At 31.1% G+C, this 7,710-nt stretch overlaps 1 protein-coding gene across 2 annotated transcripts in view; it reads right to left on the bottom strand.

Moving 5' to 3' along the window:
* LOC111642427 (multidrug resistance-associated protein 4-like) overlaps window positions 1-4,959 on the bottom strand; it is a 92,021-nt gene extending 87,062 nt beyond the window's left edge. For both annotated transcript variants that reach the window (XM_023388777.1, XM_023388778.1), the window contains exon 1: window positions 4,854-4,959. The gene's annotated coding sequence lies outside the window, so the exon portion shown is untranslated. The remainder of the gene's footprint in view (window positions 1-4,853) is intronic.
* Between the last annotated feature and the right edge of the window lie 2,751 nt (window positions 4,960-7,710).

The following is a 7,710-nucleotide window of genomic DNA, read 5'->3' as shown; positions in this document are numbered from 1 at the left end:
TTTACAATAAAACATCTTCCATACAAATTGCAACTTGCTATGAACAATTTTAAATTATGCAACGTGTATTTTCAACAAATGAATTTTTATAAGGAAAGATCCAACACGTACAGTACATTATATTTAACGCTAAAGTATTTTCTGTAAAGAATATTTTATTTCCTTCATCTGTTGAGTGATTGTTGGAATTTTTAATGATACAAGTGCTTAACTATCTTTTCACTAAGTATATTGCTGTGTAATTCTATGTTATTACGATAACTTTATCTCATTTCCAAATCGTTTGTAAATTATATAAGTTGTAATAATATAAACGATAAAATTATTGACTGCTTTCTTGAAAAATTAGCTTTAAGTAACTAATAAAATTAAATCTTTAATTATATTTTGCATAATATATTAGGTTAAATAAATAATTAAACACACCAAAAGATTGAACCAGAAGTCACGTTACTTCAATACGTATTTGATTTTTTCTGATAAGAAGAAATCAAATAGGTATATTAGAAAAAGAAATCTAGCGTGAAACATATTGACTACTTTATTTTTTTATCTGTTGAGTGATTGTTCATATACTTAGTAATACAACTATGTAAATATGTTTTCACCAAGTATAATGCTGTGTCATTATATATTTATGCAATAACTTCATTCTATGAGCTACATAAAACGTTCGTAAATTGTTTGAGTGGTAATAATATAAACAATAAAATTTTTCAATACTTGAAATAATAACTTTACGTAACTGATAAAATTAACTTCTTAATTATATTTTTTAGATTAAACAAAAAATTAAACACGCATCGAATACACAGTACATCGCCGTGTTTGACAAACAAAATAATTTTAATTAAATCTTTTTAATTTATCGCAAGAATCTATAAATTTTTCTCAATATCAGGTGTGGTAGGTGATGAATACGCAGTGTAAATAGTAATTCATGTTTTTTCTCTTTTAGATTATATAAAATATCATTGTTAGAGTCATATAATTAGAAAAGCGTTGCTCTATCTTCTGAGCATTTACACTAAAGAGGGGCTCATATAGGTTCGAAATGCATTTGTGATTTGCAATAAAGGAGAACCTAATCTTATAGCAGAGACAAAGTCTACCGTGTTTTACTGATTCGGATTAAAGAGACATATACTCAAACTATAAATTCTTATCAATATATACTGTATGTTTCGGAATATCCTGCATACGAAAAGATTTGCTGTATTCTCTTTTAAAAAAGAAAATTTAAATGAAACAATAACATAAAATTTGTATATACACCTGTGTTATTACATGAAATGACGGTATGAAAAGATTAAGAGTTCTATATTATAAGATTAGTTGAGAAAACAACATATTAATTATTATATTACAAAATTTTAATTATTAATCAGAGAAAGTAATATTACATACCAGAAAAATGTACGAGAGAATACACCAACAGTATCGAATGGGTTACTTTTTTCTTTCCTCTCCATTCTCATCTACACTTTTCTATACACTTTTCATATGTAGTATTTATTACTCATCAAACCTATATATCTATTCGATAACGTATAATATTTATATTAAAGTGTAAAGGTTTAGCGTGTTATTTGTGTTCAGAAAACCTTGAAATTACCTCTAGACGTTATATGAATACGAAGTTAAAATTTTTGCAGCGCTATCAAATGTAATATTTCGTTTAAAAATAATATACTGTAAGTATAAAATAGAAAATAAGCTGAATTTTGAGGGTTAAAATAGATTTTTATATAACTAAACGTGAATACTAACAAACAAAACAAGTTCCTGATTAAATTTGACCCAACTGGAGATACAAGAGGACTTTTTGTCTCCAATCTCCGTTGACTTTTAACCACAAAAACTTAATAGCATCGATGTTGTAAATGTCAATTACTATTAAAATTTTTATTGTTTCATTCCACTCGAGACCTTTACTATTTTCTATTTTCTCCAACTTTAACCATAAAAATTTAGTAGCGTTAATTCTCCTTATGAACAACTTCTCGTAAGAAGCTGCTTTTATCTATCCTTTCGACAGTTATACATAACAGAGAAAAAGTCTAGCGATCAGACAAAGTAGCCCTAAAGATTATTATTGTACATATTAAACAGAGTGAGCCTTAAAACGGCCAGAAATGCAAAAAATTCAAAGGATTGTTTCTGTATGTATGAACGTTACTCTGTTTGAGGGGCAAGATTTTGTTTATCCTGTTTGGAGCTTATCTCGAGCAAGCCGAAAACCTGAAATGCCGTGAGGAATAATTTATGCGGCTCGCCCGAAGCCTTCGAAGTTTCCTTTTAATTTTAATAGGAAAGAGGTGGCTGATCATTGCTGTAATACATTTTTGTACACAACACAATCTACTCTGTGTTCGCTAGTTTCATACACTTATATAATTAATACTAAATATTTAGTAAAATTGAAAAATGATAAAATAATTATTTTCACTGGCGATACAAATTCACAGAGCCGGTTCTCGGCATTGGCAAAGTAAGCGTACGATTACGCGAAGAGTATGATTTTAATTGTAATTTTTCTAAACTGCATAATACTATGAGCGGGCCTGGCTGCAGCTTTTGCAAAGAAGATTCCCATTATTGTAATTATTAATTAAATCAGAGTAATCGAGGTTACATTAGGTAATATGCCGTTGAAGGGATGAGTAATAAAATAGAATTTTCGTACAGAGCAGGATACGTATATTATAGACTTGATTTGCAAGTAGATGCATCTTATCCGATGAGAAAACGCTGACAGATTTATATATAAACAACACTTTCACAACTACGCTTTGACCTATTTATATTAATCAAATATTATAAATACATTTTAACTGAAATATTTAATTTACATTGTATTACATTTGTATTTATAATTTAATAATTAATTTATATAATAATTCTTACGATTGTAACAAATGGTTTAAAAATGTACAAATATACAATTTAAGAAATTTACACAAAGAAATTAAAGTTTTGAAGGCTTCTAAACATTCCTTCATACTCGTTAAAACACAATTTTATGCGATGAAAATGTCCCTGTCATCCGACGTCACACAGGCGGGGAAATCCTATAAAACGAGATCAACTTAGATACGGTTGATTGCGTTCTAGAAATAGTGAATGAAAGTTTTTTTTGTATGAGTCTTAAATGTTGTATAATTTGTACTTTATTTAAGTTTATATTTTTTATTAGATTTTTATTTCAAATATAGACAATGGCACTCTTTTCAAACTGCAGTTATTAATTTAAATAATAATCAAATATCGACAAAAAAAACCCTATAAATGCAGCTTTTTATTAACTAATCGAACATTTTCGTCTATTTGAATGACTTTCTTGAAAAATAAAAATCTTTTTGTATTCCTGATGAAAGTCATTGAAATGGCGAAAACGTTCGATAAACTTGATAAAAAGATGCATTTGAAACGATTTTTTTTTCGATGTTAGATTATAGCTAATTTCTTTTAACGTTTGAATGTAGTTAATGACGACGAATTCGTTTCAAATAAATAACGCATTGGGAATGTTGTTAACCAATGTCTGTACCAGAACACTTACTGAAATCACTGGAATGATGTGAATGTCATTTTATCTGCACCGACCGTGAATAACTTTAAATTTCAAAATCGAAATAGTTGCTTCCTAGCTTTTACTTTATCAGCTTGTTATGTATATAACGTGGGAAAGTATTGGAATCGTGTCAAATTCGACCCTCCTTGTTTCTTTTTGGCAAATCTTGATGTTTTTGACATTCCAAATATTTACTTGGCTTAGACTTTTTTGGGGGGGGTCGGGGGTCCCAAAGTACGCGATTTGTAGTAAGTTACTTACATCGGTACGTAAAGTACGTGTCCGTGTTTGGATCTGTTTCGTTTGATATCTCGAGATGAGTTGATGATTAAAAAACGAAATATAACATTTCCGCTTGTATATAAAAAGTATCGATGCTATTAAGTTCTTGTGGTTAAAAGTCAACGGAATGGGGAGACAGAAATAAGTCCTGTTGTATCTCGGGTGGAGTCAAATTTAATCAGATACTAATAAACAAAACTTTTTTCGTTTATTAGTATTTACGTTTAGTTTTATAAAAACGTATTTTAACCCTCAAAATTCAGCTTATTTTCTATTTTATAACTACAGTATAACAGTTATTTTAAAAGAAAATATCACATTTAATAGCGCTGCAAATATTTTAACTTCGTATTCATGTAATGTCTAAAGGTAATTTCAAGGTTTTCTGAACACAAATAACACGGTAAACCTTTACACTTTAATATAAATATTATATGTTATCGAATAGATGTATAGATTTGATGAGTAATAAATACTGCATATGAAAAGTGTATAGAAAAGTGTAGATGCGAATGGAGAGGAAAGAAAAAAGTAATCCATTCGATACTGTTGGTGTGTTCTATCGTATATTTTTCTGGTATTACTTTCTCTGATTAATAATTGAATTTTTTAATACAAATAACTATTAAGTTATTTACTCAGGAGAAATCTTTTAAAACAAAACCCCTTTATATTTTCATTCCGTTATTTCATGTTATAATCCATGCATATATGCAAATTTTATATTATTATTGTATTTAATTTTCCGATTTCCACCAAATAGAAGCTAACACCGCGAATCTTCCCCTGTTTGCAAAATTGAAGAAACAATATATATTGATAAGGATTTATAAATTCTTAAGATAAATCAAAGAAATTTAATAAAAATTATTTGGTTTATCAAACACGAGATGTACTCTGTGTTCGATGCGTGTTTAATTATTTATTTAACCTAATATATTATNAGGTAGCAGTAACTGAAATATTGATGTCCACAACTAAATAATAACTAACTTACTTCTGTAGCAGATCGCCAAGATACTCTGAAGTATGATATCTTGAACATTTGTATAAATCTTCTTCCTTTAAAACTCGTTTTCTTCCCTCGTTTATTATTGGGAAAACCCAACTGAAAAAAAATAATTTAATTACTAATGTTGTCTACCGTAATTTTCTTGTCCTAATAATTCTGAAATTGCTATGATGGTACTCAACTTACCGTACAACGCAATGAACGATGTTTATCAACACAAATAATTTATCGTTATTGATTACAATGCTTACGATCAAATTGCTTACTTTGCTAAATATTTTTCCAAACACTGACGTTTTAAATTTTGATATTTATTCTTTTTAAAGTAAAGTTTAGAATAATTGTTCAATGATATTTTTCGGTGTTTATGTATAAAACAAATACATATACGTTCAATAATAAATATTCTAAAGCAGCGGTGCCCAACCTTTTTATCGCCGCGGACCGGTCAACGTTTGATATTTTACTGCGGCCCGCTGAGGAGGGACGTCGATTGTTTATATTTTAGATTGATTTAATTTAATAATTTTAATTTAATTGTATTTAAACCTGCCTTCGAAATGAAATATAGTTACACCAAAAATGAACGTTAAATCAATGAGAACCCTGAGCTTGTTTCTTTGCAACAAGACGGTTTCATCTGGGGGTAATAGGAGACAATGACACTCGAAGTGTGTTTCTTATGTCCAGTTTATTCCGTTGTTTTGTCGTCCATTAAAAGTCGCACAAACCCGAGAGAAATACACCATAGTAATTTAATGTTCCTTGGGCGGCCCGGTACCATTTGATCCACGGACCGGTACCGGTCCGCGGCCCGGGGGTTGGAGACCACTGTTCTAAAGAATTCGGCAACGACTTGCTTAACTTTTCCGGAAAGATTGGTGGCGCCATCTATTTCTTACTATAATTCATTTCCGAAACGGTAACGAGAAAAACGCGTGGGAAAATATTTAAAAATTCTCTACGTTTATTAGAGAGATTGCCTCCGACGTTTTGAACGCAAAAACGTGTATGTTGGACGTTCAGCGTTGCCTTCATGTCAGTCTAGAAGTTTGACAATGGCGTGTGGAACGTCGAACATGATTCCAGTGACGTTCCAAACGCCATTGTCAAACTTCTAGGCTGACATTGGAAGAACAAGGTGCAATTATTAACGCAATTATGTTGATGAAGTAAAGAGAGACAAATAAATCTGCACTTAATATGTTAGGAATTTATGAAACTAAACATCAGTTTAAAAACTTATACATTCAGCTACTCCAGATAGAAATGTTTGCTATAATTGACACGCCGCACATTTACAGAAAGACAACGCTGAACGTCCGACGTACACGTTTTCGCGTTGAAAACGACGGTCGCAACCTCTCTATTCTCCACTACATCGTGATAGCGCCATAGCTGACTAACCCACTTCACAAAGGTAATATATGTTGGTGTCGCAAACGGAACCGACATCACTATAATGCCACACGTTACTTATATCGAGGAACGGTGTACTATAACCTGTGTGTTATTAATTTAAACCAGAGCATAAGAAAGAATTGCGCTCCAGTTTCAGGACTCTGTGTATTATATATATAGGTTTATTCTTAAGTGTTTTAATTTACGGTAACTTATCATAGTAAAACTTTACGTAAACCATTGTATACATTCTTAGGGCGCACTGAGTTGATGCAAAATTTACCAAATGCAACATTTTCAAAGTGTAAAATCAAACATTGTGTTAGAGGGTGTCGACAGCACCACACTGATCATTATCGATCAGGTGAAACGTCTTGAGGGTTGGTGTAGAATCCGTTTTTTTAAAGAAATATATAAATTTTATGGTTTCAATTAGATTTCATGGCGTTGGTCTAGGTGCTCTAATTTTTATAGTATACTAGCTGCAAGGACCCGCTTCGCTGGGTTTTTATTTGTATGTAATATAGTTTTTTATATAAAATAAAAGACTGTTTTTCTGAGTAATCTAGAATTTAGCTGCAAGTAACCGCTTCGCTGGGCAAAAAGTAACGATACTGAAGATTAAGATAATTACATTATAGCCAATCTTACTCATTTTCACAGAATGCAAGAATTAGGTCCCCCGTTTCCAGACTAATTACAGAATTTTTACGTCCAGTCAAACGAACTATTTTCCATTTGATTAATTTTCTGGAACGTTTACAATCGTTCTATAACCGAACCAATTCGAATTTAAATTCGAATCCGGAAATTTTCATAATCGAAATAGAAAATTTTCCACTTTTAACCACTTTCAAGCCCATATCTTCCGCACTTTTATAGCTATCGAGACGCAACCACCATAGTGCACGAATGGAGACTTGGGGCTACTACCACATACAAACACCATTCATGTGCGATGTGTAGTTTTGGCGGAAAAGTGAAATATAGGGACATACACTTACATTTTTATATACATACTAGCTGCAAGGACCCGCTTCGCTGGGTTTTTATTTGTTCGTACATTTGTATGTAATATAGTCTTTTATATATATAAAAGACAGTTTTTCTAAGTAATCTAAAATCTAGCTGCAAGGAACCACTTCGCTGGGTTTTTAAAAAGTAACGATAGTGAAGATTAAGATTACATTATAGCCAATCCTTCCCGTTTACAGAGAATGCAAGAATTAGGTCCCCCGTTTCCAGTCTAATTAGAGACCTGGTTCCGATTTGATTTCTGAACGTCTCCTGTTCACGTCAAGTCAAACGAACTATTTTCAACGTTTCTGGAACGTTTACAATCGTTCTATAATCGAACCAATATTCGAATTTAATTCGAACAAATTCGAACAAAACATTCGAAATTGAAAGCCACTTTCAAAATCCCATTCATCTAAATATA

The sequence above is a fragment of the Centruroides sculpturatus genome, unplaced genomic scaffold (assembly GCF_000671375.1).
Source record: "Centruroides sculpturatus isolate CEXI.00-Female unplaced genomic scaffold, Cexi_2.0 scaffold1219, whole genome shotgun sequence".
Classification (NCBI taxonomy): domain Eukaryota; kingdom Metazoa; phylum Arthropoda; class Arachnida; order Scorpiones; family Buthidae; genus Centruroides; species Centruroides sculpturatus.
Note: the sequence above shows the minus strand (reverse complement) of the source record. Positions and strands in the feature narration are given on the sequence as shown.